At 39.6% G+C, this 15,326-nt stretch overlaps 1 protein-coding gene across 4 annotated transcripts in view; it reads left to right on the top strand.

The window, feature by feature from the left end:
• Positions 1-2,838: 2,838 nt before the first annotated feature.
• LGALS8 (galectin 8) overlaps positions 2,839-15,326 on the top strand; it is a 36,951-nt gene continuing 24,463 nt past the window's right edge. For 2 of the 4 annotated variants that reach the window (XM_036074104.2, XM_036074108.2), the window contains exon 1: positions 2,839-2,993. The gene's annotated coding sequence lies outside the window, so the exon portion shown is untranslated. Of the gene's footprint in view, positions 2,994-3,027; positions 3,138-15,326 lie in introns of those variants that run through there. The other 2 variants (XM_078077747.1, XM_078077748.1) reach the window with 2 other exon arrangements.

Below are 15,326 nucleotides of genomic sequence, written 5' to 3' on the forward strand. Positions count from 1 at the left end.
GGCTCAGTCAGTTAAGTGGCTGCCTTTGGCTCAGGTCATGATCCCAGAGTCCTGGGATCGAGTCCTGCATTGGGCCCCCTGCTCAGCGGGGAGTCTGCTTCTCCCTCTCCCTCTGCCTGCCACTCTGCCTACTTGTGCTCTCTCTCTATCCCTCTGTCAAATAAATAAGATCTCTAAAAAAAAACCAAAAAACCAAAAACCTTTCTTTCTTTGGCTTCCAGAACACCACTCCCAGCAAGTCTCCATGGCTGCCTCTTCTCAGTCTCTTTTCATTGACTTTTCTTTTCTTGACTTATCTCCCCAGGGCTTGGTCCTAGGTCAGATTCTCCATCTATCTACTCTCGTAGGTGACCTCATCAAATTCTATGATTTCATCTCACATCATTGTCTCCTTTACTATGTTTCAGCCATGCTTGTGACCTCTCTATTCCTGAACACATTAAAATGCATTTCTCAAGAACCATAGGGATCTTCCATTAGCTGTTCCCTCTGCCTAGAATGCTCTTACCCAAGATCTTCACTTGGCTGCCTCTTTCATTCACCAGCAGCTTAAACATCACCTCTTTGCAAAGGATTTCCCTGGCACCGAATTAAAGCACTCACCCAACAGCTCCCAATTACATTATCCTTTTCTATTCTTTTCTGAAACTCCTCACTATCTGTGTTCCCTGCTGGAATGTAAACCCCATTGAAGCAAGAATAGTGAAAACTCCCTGTCCTCATGAAGCTTATCATTTGGTGGGTAAAGTCATATAAAATAAAAAGGTAAATTATATAGCATATTAGAATATGATAAGTGCTAGAGAAAAATAAAGCAAGGAAAAGTGATAGGGATTTTGTGTGTGTTTTGAGATTTTAAATATGGTAGTCAGGAAAGTGCTCACTGAAAATTGGTATTTGAGTAGACTTTAATGAGGAAAAGGTTGTCAAATGCAAAGGTTCTGAGGGGGCAGTGTGCCAAACAGGCCCTAGGAATACCAAGAAGGCCAGTGTGCTTGCTGGAAGAATGTAGTAGGAAAAGAAGTGAGAGTGTGTGTGGGTGGTGGGCTGATCATGTAAGGACTCCGATATCTACCCAAAGAATGAACAACAGCTGTGGAAAATTTTAGCAGAGTAGTAACATTGCTTCAGTTATGTTTTGTCGGTGATCTTTCTGGTTGCTGTGTTGACATCAGATTGGAGGGGAGCAAGAGCAAAAAGCAGGGGAACCAATTAGGAGGCTTTTGCAATAATCCAAGAAAGAGATATGGGACTTCCATTTTTTTTTCCGTCTCTTCTCTGCATCTAGAAGGGTCCCATGAGGCAAATACTACAAAAACCTTTTAGTATACTTATATTCCTTATCACTGTACCTTGTCACGGTAGGCATTCAGCATATATATGTAGATTTTAAATGATATAAAAACATACTGAGCTCATTGAACAAAACAGGGACTAATGAATGGGTTATTTCTAAGAACAGGTTCTCTGGCTTTGTGGACATTTTAATCCAGAATTACTTCACCAACACTGGATTTCAGGCTGTTTTACTTTGCCACATTTGCACCTAAATACCACTTAACAAAGAAATAGAGAACTGCTGTGTATGGATTTCAACTTATTTTGCAAAGGAGAGGTACTAAACCCAGGCAAAATTGTGTAGACATTTAATTGCTCCTCACCTCATCAATAACCTATTATTTCAACCTAACATTTAGTGCCTACTTCATGAGAAGCATCACAGTGAGCGTGGGGAGCATATAAGACAAGTTCCTCTTTTCGATTTAAAATCGAGTCGGATAAAACACAACGCACAGAAGGATAAGTACAAATCCAAGGTAGTGCATGTCATGGGTTAAATGCAGCTATTTACATTGGCTCCTGAAGAGTGAATCGAACTTGGAAAATGAATAGGAGAAAGAGAGAAAAGTAACAGTAAATCGGAACGTGAGTTCACTGGTATGGGATTTGTAATGAATTCCTCAATTACAAAAACAATAAAAGCCGAAGCCACCGAGAAGCCCAAAGTGGCGACACCAAAAACAGGTCTTTCAAAACGAACGTGGATAAAAATCAAGTAGAGACACGTAGGAACATGAGATCTTTGCGGTGCCGAACAGAAAACAGATAGCGAGCAGCCAGCTGTTTTGGGTAGCTTACATAACTTTATTTACATTTCTCTGTTTTTACGGCAAACTAGCGGCCAGTGTGGGTGAAGCAAGAATAGTGAAAACTGCGCTGAGAAATCAGTTATTCACTGAATATCTAAGTCTGCTCGTAACTGTGCCCCATTCTGCTGGCATTTTTTTTTCCCTAGGGAGGCGTGTATCTTAGAAAACCAACACGTAAAGGACTTGGCGAGTCATCCACAGAGGCTGCAAGTCCAAGTTAGAGTAGCCAGACGCGGCGCTTCGGGCTGGGCGCAGTGCCGCCGTAGCGAACCCACTTCTCCACCGCTCCTCTGACACCCAGGGTGTGCACTGGCCAAAAGGGGCCTCTCCAAGTCGGGTTATCACTCACAGCACCATCTGGACTGGGACACCTGCGCGGGCGGAAACACGCGGGGCCGAGGGAGCATCAGTTTTCTCCTTTCCAGCCCATTTCCGCGCACTTCCAGCCCATTTCCGCGCACTCCCAGCCCATTTCCGCGCACTCCCACCCCGACGACCGGGTAGAGGCAGGCGGACACGCTCAGGAATCCTTTAAAACACCCTCTGCCGTGCATCCCCTCCGTCCGTCCCGCAGCAAGCGGTCCAATCCCCGGAGGCTGTGCGGAAGGCCCAGCGCGGGGGCGACCGGCAGCTCGCCGGGCCGCACGCCCGCAGTGCCCCGAGCACGCCCCGCACCCAGAGGCGGGGCCGTCGGCCACGCCCCCGGGGCCCGCGAACCGGGAAATGGAGGTGGGCTGACTCCTCTGGCTTTCCGTAGTCGCCCACGCATCCCGGGAGGCCGGGAGACGCGCTGCGGCCGAGAGAGCACCCGGTGCGCCGGGTTCCTGCGACGCCAGTCCCGGGGTGAGTCGGCGCGCGGCGGTTCGCCGGGAAGGGGCGGGGAGCGGCCGCGGCGGGGGGCGCGCCGGGCGAGGAGGGGCCGCGGACGTCGCTGTCTCCAAGTCGGAGTTTGGTGGGTGGGACGTCTCGGGTGCACAGCTTCCACAGGTCCTCTCCGCGGCCGCGTGGGGCGGGGTGGCGGGAAGCTCCCGGGAGGGAGTCGCAGCGGGGGCTGTGGTCCTTCCCGCCCGGCCCTCCCGGCGGCGGCTGCCCCGCCGCAGACTCTCCCCTCCCCGGGCTGCCAGCCCCAGGCCGAGCGCCGCCTGCCCCGCGGGAGGACAGGGTCTGTACTTTCAGTGACAGACCTCCTCTGCTCTCCGGGACTCTCTGAAAACACGTTCGTTCAAGATGCCGAGTCATTTGACTGCAGTGTTAAAAAGTTCGGAAGCGTAGGTCACCTTAGTGGGCTTTGGCCGTCCGTAAAACATGACGATGGCTTTTTGTGAAGCGAATCAACAGCAGGACCCGTCCCTGTGGGTTCTTGGGAATGACTGGTTTCACGCAAGCCTATGGTTTAAACTGGGTTATTCTCTGGTCACGATGTAAATTATGAATGTGGCTGTGGCATCTCTGTATCCTTTCTTTTTGCTCGTATTCGCCCTTCCTGAGTTTTACGGAGCAGAAGGAAGAGTTTTGAGGTTTTGACTAATGTCTAAATTAATGACAGGTTGGGGTTAGGTGGTAAACCAAGAGGGATGCAGTATTTTGTTTTTCTTAATACTGCTGTGCGGTATAATGACAATTGGCGGAAGTAAATGTAGGAAGCTTCACTTTCGTTTCCCTTTTAGCTCTGCTTGACGAATTTTAAGTCTTCCCTGGAGCAATTTAATTGGTACTTCTACTAGATGAGTACTTTTATCTTTAAAGTTGCGGCTGATGCACAGCACCCTCCCCCCCCATAGTTTTTTTTAAGCCACAAGGGAAACTATATCATTGATATCCAAGGGATTGGATTTTTTTCTTTTCTCAGATTCTATTTATTTGAGAGAGTGAGCGTGAGCGTGAGCCGGGGGAGGGACAGAGGGAGAGGGACAAGCAGACTTCCCGCTGAGCTAGGAGCCCAGATCAGGACCCCAGCCAAAGTCAGAGGCTTAACCGACTGAGTCACCCAGGCGCCCCTGGATTTTTTTTCTTTTTGACTTGTTTCATTTGGAGGAGGAAGAGCAATGCCTTCTATTAAAATAAGAACCAAAATTTATAAAGCACTTACTATTCCATTGTTTTATTAATTCATTTAATCAGAACAAACCTGTGAAGTGAATGTTACTCTTATTCTCACTTCACAGATAAGAAGAGTTAAATGAATATCTTTGGTAGTTGTACCGGACTATTTGCTATTATTTTATTTTTAGTAATAAATTCCAAGTTAGAGGTTTTCTGTGAATGTATTGTTCTAAATTTATTATTTGGTTTTATTTCTGTGTGAGCAACTTCAGGATTTGGGTGGTAAACATAAAGGACAGTTAGTGCTGATTTTGCTTAGCACAGTTAACGTCTTCTTTCCTCCTGCTGTTAAGTTGCCTGCGGGATCTGATAAACTTGTGTCTTCTTTTTTATTGAAGAATAATTAACATATAATATTGTATTAGTTTCAGGTGTAACATTGAGTCAGTATTTATATGAAGTTTATATACATTATTTATGAAATGATCACAATAAATCTAATTAACATCTATCACCACAAAGTTGTTACAGTATTATTGACTATATGTAGTAAACATCTGTTACTGTAACAGAACCAACAGGAGTTTGCTCCTTGGTGAGTCACAGATAGAAACTACACCCAGGTGAGCTGTCCCACAAAGGAAGCTTTATTTGCATCAAATAAGGAGATCCTGGGGAATAACTTTCAAAGCTGGGACTCCCCCAGGAAGGGTGAATGGGTTGTTCTGTAAATGAGGTTTGTGCTCCTCCTTGGTATTACATTAGTATTATAATGAGGTAAAGGTAATTGTTGGTTATTCCAGAGTTCACTCCATGGTCCATCTGTACAAGCCTGAGTCAGGGGTTTAGGGCCACGGGAGCTCTTCCTCTGGGCAGTCATTATTGCTTGAGGGGTAGTTTCTGTTTCCATCATGGGATGTTATGCCCACAGGGTCTTTTGCCTGAGTTAAGACATAAGCTGGAAAGAAGAGCTTAAGGAAAAATGCAGGACCAAGGTTGGTGGGTACAAGGAGGTGGGTAGTAAAGGTCAGGTCTTGGGGTCTAGCTGGTGACATCACCATACAAGATTGTTACAATATTATTGACTATATTCCCTATCACATCCCTTTTCTTATTTACTTTATAACTGGAAGATTGTACCTCTTCATTTCCTTCACGTGTTTCCTCCATCCCTCCCACCCCTGTTCCCTCTGGCAACCCTCTGTACCTATGAATCTCTTTCTGTTTTGTTACTTATGTCACTTAGCATAACACCCTCTAGATCCATCCATATTTGTCACAAATGGCAAGATTTCATTCTTATGTCTGAGTCGTATTCCATTATATATGTATAAACCACATCTTCTTTATGAATTCAACTATGATGGACATTAGGTTGCTTCCATATCTTAGCTATTGTAAATAATGCTGCAATGAACATAGGATTATATATGTCTTTTCCAATTAGTTTTTTTCATTTTCTTCGGCAAATACCAAGAAGTGGAATTGCTGGATTGTATGATATTTCTATTTTTAACTTTTTGAGGAATCTTCATACTGTTTCCCACAGTGGCTGCATCAATTTACATTCCCACCAACAGTGCATGAGCGTTCCCTTTTCTCCACATCCTTGCCAACACTTGTAATTTCTTGTCTTTTTGATTTTAGCCATTCTGACGGGTGTGAGGTGACCTCTCATTGTGGGTTTGATTTGCATTTCCCTGGTGATTAGTGATGTTGAGCATCTTTTCATGTGCCTGTTGCTTCTCTTGTATGTTTTCTTTGGAAAGAAGTCTATTCAGGTGTTCTCATTTTTTAATCGTATTGTTTGATATTGAGTTGTATGAGTTTTTTATGTATTTTGGATGTTAACCCCTTATTGGGGTATAATTTGCAAATATCTTCTCCCATTCAGCAGGTTTCCTTTTTGTTTTGTTGATGGCTTCCTTCACTGTGCAAAAGCTTTTTATTTTGTTGTAGGCCCATTTGTTTTTTTTGTTTTGTTTTGTTTTTAAAGATTTTAGTTATTTATTTGACAGAGAGAGACAGTGATAGAGGGAACACAAGCAGGGGGAGTGGGAGAGGGAGAAGCAGGCTTCCCGCCAAGCACGGAGCCTGATGCGGGGGCTCGATCCCAGAACCCTGGGATCATGACCTGAGCTGAAGGCAGACGCTTAACGACTGAGCCACCCAGGCGCCCCGGCCCATTTGTTAATGTTTGCTTTTGTTGTCCTTGCCTAAGGAGACAAATCCAAAAACAATATCGTTAATACTTACGTCAAAGACATAACTTACTGCCTATGTTTTAAGAGTTTTATGGTTTCAGGTCTTATACTTAAGTTTTTAATCCGTTTTAAGTTTATTTTTGTATATGGTATAAGAAAGTGGCCCAGTTTCATTCTTTTTCATGTAGCTGTCCAGCTTTCTCAACATCACTTATTGAAGAGACTATCTTTTCCCCATTCTTGCCTCCTTTGTTGTAAATTAACTGACCATGTAACCCTGGGTTTATTTCTGGGCTTTCTGTTGTGTTCTATTGATCTATTTGTCTGTTTTTGATTACTGTACTTTGTAGTGTACTTTGAGATTTGGGAGCATGATTACCTCCAGCTTTGTTCTTTGTCAAGATTGCTTTGGCTATTTGTTTTTTGTTTTTGTTTGTTTGTGGTTCCATACAGATTTTAGGATTATTTGTTCTAGTTATGTGAAAAATGCCATTGGTATTTTTTTTTAAGATTTTATTTATTTATTTGACAGAGAGAGACACAGTGAGAGAGGGAACACAAGCAGGGGGAGTAGGAGAGGGAGAAGCAGGCTTCCCGCGGAGCAGGGAGCCAGATGGCGGGGCTCGATCCCAGAACCCTAGGACCATGACCTGAGCCGAAGGCAGACGCTTAATGACTGAGCCACCCAGGCACCTGCCATTGGTATTTTGATAGGGATTGCATTGAATCTATAGATTGCTTTGGGTAGTATGGACGTTTTGACAATATTAATTCTTCCAGTCTGTGAACATGGTATAAATTTATTTATTTGTGTCATCTTCAGTTTCTTTCATCAATGTCTTACAGTTTTGAGATTACAGGTCTTTCACCTCCTTGATTAAATTTATTCCTAGGTACTTTATTCTTCTTGATGTAATGGTAAATGGGATTGTTAATTTGTTTCTGAGAGTTCATTATTAGTGTATAGAAATGCAACTGATTTCTGTATATTGATTTTGTATCCTGCAACTTTACTGAATTCATTTATTCTAATAGTTTTTTGGTGGAAGCTTTAGGGTTTTTTTTATACATAGTATGTCAGCTGCAAATAGCAACAGTTTTACTTCTTCCTGTCCAATTTGGATGCCTTTTATTTCTTTTTCTTTCCTAATGGTTGTGACTAGGACTTCCAATACTATGTTGAATCCAAATGGCATAAGTGGGCAGACTTGTTCCTGATCTGAGAGGAAAAACTTTCAGCCTTTCACCATTGAGTATGGTGTTAGCTGTGGGTTTGTCATATACGTGGCCTCTATTATGTTGTAGTATATTCCCTCTGTACTCACTTTGTTGACAGTCTTTATCAAAAGTGAATGTTGAATTTAAGCAAATGCTTTTTCTGCATCTATCGAGATGTTCTTATGATTTTCATCCTTTGTTTTGTATGTGGTACATTACATTAAATGATTTGCGGATATTGAAAGAACCTTGCATTCCCAGAATAAATCCCACTTGATCATGTGTATGATCCTTTTAATGTATTGCTGAATTCGGTTTGTTAATATTTAGTTGAGGATTTTTACATCTATGTTCATCAGGGATATTGGCCTGTGATTTTTTTGGTAGTGTTTTTGTATGGTTTTGGTATCAGGGTAATGTTGGCCTTGTAGAATGAGTTTGGAGTAGGAGCATTCCTTCTTCTTCAGTTTTTTGGAGTAGTTTGAGAAGAATAGGTATTAACAATTCTTGAAATATTTGGTAGAATTCACCTGTGAAGCTTTCTAGTCCTGGACTTTTGTTTGTTAGGAGTTTTTTGATTAACTGATTCAGTTTCATCACTAGTAATTGGTTTCTCCAAAAAGTAATTGCTTTCTTCCTGATTCAGTTATGTTTCTAAGAATTTATCTATTTCTTCTAGGATGTCCAATTTTTTTTTTTTTAAAGATTTTATTTATTTATTTGAGAGAGAGAGAGAATGAGAGACAGCATGAGAGGGAAGAGGGTCAGAGGGAGAAGCAGACCCCCTGCTGAGCAGGGAGTCCGATGTGGGACTCGATCCCGGAACTCCAGGATCATGACCTGAGCTGAAGGCAGTCGCTTAACCAACTGAGCCACCCAGGCGCCCCTAGGATGTCCAGTTTGTAGGCATATCATCATTCGTAGTAATCTCTTATGACCCTTGTATTTCTATGGTATCAGTTGTAATTTCTCCTCTTTCATTTCTGATTTTATTTATTGGGCCCTTTTTCTTGATGAGTCTGGTTAAAGGTTTATCAATATTGTTTCTTTTCAAAGAACCCAGTTCATTGAACTTTACTATTTTTTGTCTTCATTTATTTCTGCTCTGATATTATTATTGCCTTCCTTTTACTACTTTTGCACTTTGTTCTTTTTTTTTTTCTATTTTCTTGAGGTGTAAGGTTAGATTGTTTTTTCTTTTTCTTTTCTTTTTAAAGATTTTATTTTATTTATTTGAGAGAGAGAGAGCACAAGAGTGGGTAGGGTCAGAGGGAGAAGCAGACTCCCCACTGAGCAGAGAGCCTGATGCGGGACTTGATCCCTGGACTCCGGGATCATGACCTGAGCCGAAGGCAGTCGCCCAACCAACTGAGCCACCCAGGCACCCTTTTCTTTTTTCTTGAGGTAGGCTATGAACTTCCCTCTTAGAACTGCTTTTGCTACATTCCATATATCTTAGAATGTTGTGTTCTCATTTGTCTAAAGGTATTTTTTTATTTCCTCTTCAATTTTTTCATTGATCCATTGGTTACTTAGTAGCATGTTCTTTAGTCTCCACATGTTTGGGGGGTTATTTTTTTCTTCTTGTAATTGATTTCTAGTTTCTTTCCATTGTGGTTGGAGAAGTTGCTTGATACGATTTCAGTCTTCTTAAATTTATTGAGACTTATTTTGTGGCCTAATGTGTGATCTTTCCTAGAGAATTTCCATGTGTACTTGAGAAGAATTTGTATCTGCTGTTTTTGGATTGGATGTTTTTTATATATCTATTCAGCCCACCTGGTCTAATGTATCTTCTAAGGCCAGTGTTAATTTTCTGGTTGATGATCTATCCAGTGATGTAAGTGGGATGTTAAAGTTCCCCACTATTACTGTATTGCTGTTAATTTCTCCATTTGTGTTAACATTTGCTTTATATATTTAGGTGCTCCTATGTTGGGTGAATATTTACAAGTGTTATATCTTCTTGTTGGGTTGATTTATCATTATGTAATGCCCTTGTCTCTTTTTACAGTCTTTGTTTTAAAATCTATTTTGTCTAATATTAGTATTGCTACACCAGCTTTCTTTTCTTTCCTGTTTGTGTGGAACATATTTTTCCATCCTTTCACTTTAGTTCACTTTTAGTTTTAGGTGTGTGTCTTTAGATCTGAAGTGAGTCTCCTGTAGGCAGTATATGGATGGGTCTTGCTTCTTTATTTATTAAAAAAAATTACTTTTAATTCTAGTGTAGTTAACATACAGTGCTACATTAATTTCAGGTGTACAGTACAATTCCCTATATTACTCAGTGTTCATCAAGATAAGTGTACTCTTAATTCCCTTCCCTTCTTTCACCCATACCCCACCCTCTCCCCTCTGGTAACCATCTGTTTGTTCTCTATAATTAAGAGTCTGTTTTTTGGTTTGTCTCTTATTTTTTCCTATGTTTGTTTCTTAAATTCCACATATGAGTGAAATCATATGGTATTTTTCTATGACTTATTTCACTTAGCATTATACTCTCTAGATCCATTATGTTGTTGCAGATGGCAGGATTTCATTCTTTTTTATGGCTGAATAATATTCCATTATATATATATGCCACATCTTCTTTATCCATTCATCTGTTGATGGATACTTGGGTTGCTTCCATAATTTGGCTCTTGTAAATAATGCTGCAGTGAACATAGGGGTGCATATATCTTTTCAAATTGTTTTTGTATTCTTTGGGTAAATATCCAGTACTGCAAATACTGGAATATAGGATAGTTCTATTTTTTATTTTTTGAGAAACTTCCATACTCTCTTCTATAATGGCGCACCAGTTTGCATTTCCACCACCAGTGCACGAGGGTTCCTTTTTCTCCACATCCTCGCCAGCATTTGTTGTTTCTTGTGTTTTTGATTTAGCCATATCTCACTGTGGTTTTGATTTGCATTTCCTTGATGATGAGTGATGTTGAGCATCTCTTCATGTGTCTGTTGGCCATCTGTATGTCTTCTTTGGAAAAATGTCTGTTCATGTCTTCTGCCTATTTTTAAATTGGATTATTTGTGGGTTTTTTGGTGTTGAGTTGTGTAAGTTTTGGATACTAATCCTTTATCAGATATGTCATTTGCAGATATCTTCTCCCATTCAGTAGGTGGTCTTTTAGTTTTGTTGGTTGTTTCCTTTGCTGTGCAGGAGCTTTTTATTTTGATGTAGTCTCAATAGTTTATTTTTGCTTTTGTTTCCCTTGCCTCAGGAAGCATATCTACAAAGATGTTGTTATGGCCTATGTCAGAGAAATTATCGCCTGTGTTCTCTTCAAGGATGTTTATGGTCTCTTGTCTCACATTTAGATACTTAATCCATTTTGAGTTTATTTGTCAGAATAAATGGTGTCAGAAAGTGGTCCAGTTTCATTCTTTTGCATGTAGCTGTCCAGTTTTCCAGACACCATTTATTGAAGAAAATGTCTTTTTCTTATTGCATATTCTTTTTCCCATTGCATATTCCCTTGTTTGTCAAAGATTAATTGACCATAACATTGTGGGTTTATTTCTTTGCTTTCTATTCTGTTCCATTGATCTGTGTGTCTATTTTTGTATCATACTGTTTTAATTACTACAGCTTTGTAATATAACTTGAAATCTGGAATTGTTATACCTCTAGCTTTGTTTTTTCTTTTTCAAGTTTGCTTTGGCTATTTGGGGTAATTTATGGTTTCTTACAAAGTTTAGGATTATTTGTTGCAGTTCTGTGAAAAAAAAATGCTGTTGGTATTTTGATAGGGATTGCATTAAATGTGTAGATTGCTTTGGGTAGTATGGACATTTTAACAATATTAGTTCTTGTAATCATGAACATGGAATGTTTTTCCATTTGTTTTTGTCATCTTCAATGTTTTTCATCAGTGTTTTATAGTTTTCAGAGTACAAGTTTTTCACCTCCTTGGTTAAGTTTAATCCTAGGTATTTTACTATTTTGAGTGCAGTTGTAAATAGGAGTTTTCTTAATTTCTCTTTTTGCGGCTTCATTATCAGTATATTGAAATGCAGTGGATTTCTGTACATTGTTTTTGTATCCTGTGACTTTACTGAATTGCTTTATCAGTTCTAGTAGTTTTTTTGGTGGGGTCTTTAGGGTTTTCTATATATAGAGTATCATGTCATCTGCAAATAGTGACAGTTTTACTTCTTCCTAACTAATTTGGATCCCTGTTACTCTTTTTTCTTGTCTGATTGTTGTGGCTAGTACTTCTAGTACTTGTTGAATAAAAGTGGTGAGAGTGGACATTCTTGTCTTATTCCTGACCTTAGGGGGAAAGTTCTCAGTTTCTCCCATTTAGGATGATATTAGCTGTGAGTTTTTCATATATGGCCTTTATTATGTTGAGATATGTTCCCTCTAACCCTACTTTGTTGAGGGTTTTTAATCATGAATAGATGATGTACTTTGTCAGATACTTTTTCTGCATCTATTAAAATGATTATATGGTTCCTGTCCTTTCTCTTATTGATGTGGTGTATCACATTTATTGATTTGGGAATATTGAACCACTCTTGCATCCAAGAATAAGTTCCACTTGATAGGGGTAAATGATATTTTTAATGTATTGTTGGATTCAATTTGCTAATATTCTGTTGAGGATTTTTGCATCTATGTTCATCAGAGATATTGGCCTGTAGTTCTCTCTTTTTGTGGTATCTTTATCTGGTGTTGGTATCAGGATAATGCAAGCCTCACAGAATGAATTTGGAAGTGTTTTCCTTCCTTTTCTATTTTTTGGAATAGTTTGAGAATAGGTATTAACTCTTCTTTAAATGTTTGGTAGAATTTGCTTGCAAAGCCATCTGGTCCTGGATTTTTGTTTGTTGGGTGGTTTTTGATTTCTGATTCAATTTCATCGCTAGTAATCAGTCTATTCAAATTTTCTATTTCTTCCTGCTTCAATTTTGGTAGGTTATATGTTTCTAGGATTAAGCCATTTCTTTTAGGTTGTCCAATTTGTTGGCATATAATTTTTCATAATCTCTTAATAATTTTTTGTATTTCTGTGGTGTCAGTTCTTTCATTTCTGATTTTTTTAGTCCTATTTATTTATTTATTTGATGAGTCTGGATAAAGGTTTATCAATTTTTTTTTTTTAAAGATTTATTTATTTATTTGAGAGAGCGAGAATGAGAGAGAGTACATGAGAGGGGGGAGGGTCAGAGGGAGAAGCAGGCTCCTCGCTGAGCAGGGAGCCCGATGCGGGACTCGATCCTGGGACTCCAGGATCATGACCTGAGCCGAAGGCAGTTGCTTAACCAACTGAGCCACCCAGGCGCCCAAAGGTTTATCAATTTTGTTGATCTTTTCAAAGAAACAGCTTCTGGTTTCACTGATCTTTCTTCTTCTTCTTTTTTTTTTTTTTTTTAGTTGCTATATTGTTTATTTCTGCTGTAATATTTATTGCTTCCTTCTGTTTTTTTTTTTTTCCTAGTTCCTTGAGGTAAGGTTAGATTGTTTAGTTTTTTATTTTTCTTCTTGTGGTAGGCCTGTATTGCTATGAACTTCCCTCTTAGAACTGCTTTTGCCCCATCCCAAAGATTTTGCACTGTTGTGTTTTCATTTGTCTCCATGTATTTTTTTCTTTCCTCTTTGATTTTTTGGTTGACCCATTCATTGTTTAGTAGCATGTTATTTAACCTCCATGTATTTGGCTCTTCCCACATTTTTTCTTGTGGTTGATTTCTCGTTTCATAGCATGGTGTGATTTTGATATTTTTGAATTCATAGATACTTGTTTTGTGGCCTAATATATGATCTGTTGTGGAGAATGTTCTGTGTACTCTTGAAAAGAATGTATATTCTGCTGTTTCAGGATGGAATGTTCTGATTATGTCTGTTAAATCCATCTGGTCCAGTGTGTCATTCAAAGCCACTGTTTCCTTGTTGTTTTTCTGTTTGGATGATCTGTCCATTGATATCAGTGGGGTGTTAAAGTCCCCTACTATTATTGTATTACTATTGATTAGTTCCTTTGTTATTAACCGTTTATGTGTCTGGGTGCTCCCATGTTCGGTGTGTAAATATTTATGATTATTATATTTTCTTGTTGGATTGTTCCCTCTATGATTATATAGTATCCTTCTTTGTCTGTTGTTACAGTCTTTGTTTTAAAGTCTGTATTGTCTAGTGGCTTTCTTTTGACATCCATTTGCATGATAGATGTTTCTCCATTCCCCCACTTTGAGCCTGCATGTGTCTACAGTTCTGCAGTGAGTCTTTTGTAGGAAGCATATAGATGGGCCATGTGTGTGTGTGTGTGTGTGTGTGTAAAGATTTTATTTATTTATCTGAGAGAGCAAGCACAAGCAGAGGGAGAGGGAGTCAGACGTGGGCTTAATCCCGGGACCCCAAGATCATGACCCGATCCAAAGTCAGATGCTTAATCAACTGAGCCACCCAGCCACCCCTGGTCTTGTTTTTTGTTTGTTTGTTTTTAATCCACTGTCACTCTATGTCTTTTATTTTTTAAATTTATTTTAATGTATTTTTTAAATATCTTAGATTGTTTTTGAAGATTTAAAGATTTTATTCACTTATTTATGAGAGAGAGAGAAAGCATGAGCATGTGCAAGCAGGGGGAGGAGCAGAGGGGAAGGGAGAGGGTCAAGCAGACTCTATGCTGAGTGGAGCCCGATGCCAGGCTCCATCCCAGGACCCTGAGATCACGACCCGAACTGAAACCAAGAGTTGGACACTCAACCGACTGAGCCAACCAGGCACCCCTCACCCTATGTCTTTTAATTAGAGCATTTAGTCTATTTATATTCCAAGTAATTATTGACAGGTATGTATTTATTGCCATTTTGTTACTTATTTTGTGGTTGTTTTTAAGAGTTCTTCTGTATTCCATTGTTCCCTTGCTCCCTTCTCTACTGGTAAGTGTGCTTTCTTTAGTGATTTACTATTTACTTGGATTCTTTCTCTTTTATTTTTTCATATCTGTTTGTGGTTACTGTTAGGTTTGTATGTGACATTTTACATATAAAGGAGTCTGCATTAAGTTGATGATTGCTTAAGTTTAAGTCTATTCTTCACTTCTCTCTCCCCACATTTTTAGGTATATGGTATCATACTTCACATTCTTTTATTTTATGCATGGCCTGAGTGATTTTTACAGATATATTTATTTTTACTGCTTTTGTGCTTCCTACTTGTTACTCTTACTCATGGTTTTTCCCATTAAAATAGTCCCTTTTAACATTTCTGGCAGGGTTGGTTTAGTGGTCATGAACTCTTCTAGGTTTTGTTTATCTAGGAAACTCTTTACCTCTCCTTCTATTCTGAATGATAGCCTTGCTTGATAGAGTATTATTGGCTGCAGATTTTTTTCCTTTCAGCGCTTTGAATATATCATGCTATTCCCTTCTGGCCTGCATGGTTTTTGCTGAAAAATCAGCTGGTAGGCTCGTGGAGTTCTCCTTCTCTTGCTGCTTTTTAAATGCTCTCATTATCACTACTTTTGTGCCATTTTAATTACGATGTGTCTTGGTGTGGACCACTTTGGTTGATTTTGTTGGGGGATCTCTGTGTCTTCTAGATCTGGATGTCTGTTTCCTTGCCCAGATTTGGGAAGATTTCAGCTATTATTTCTTCAAAAAAATTTTCTGCCCCGTATTTTCTCTCTTCTTCTAAGATTTCTATAATGCAAATGTTATGCTTGATGGAGTCACTGAGTCCCCTGAATCTGTTCTC

This window comes from Halichoerus grypus, chromosome 7, assembly GCF_964656455.1.
Source record: "Halichoerus grypus chromosome 7, mHalGry1.hap1.1, whole genome shotgun sequence".
Taxonomy (NCBI): domain Eukaryota; kingdom Metazoa; phylum Chordata; class Mammalia; order Carnivora; family Phocidae; genus Halichoerus; species Halichoerus grypus.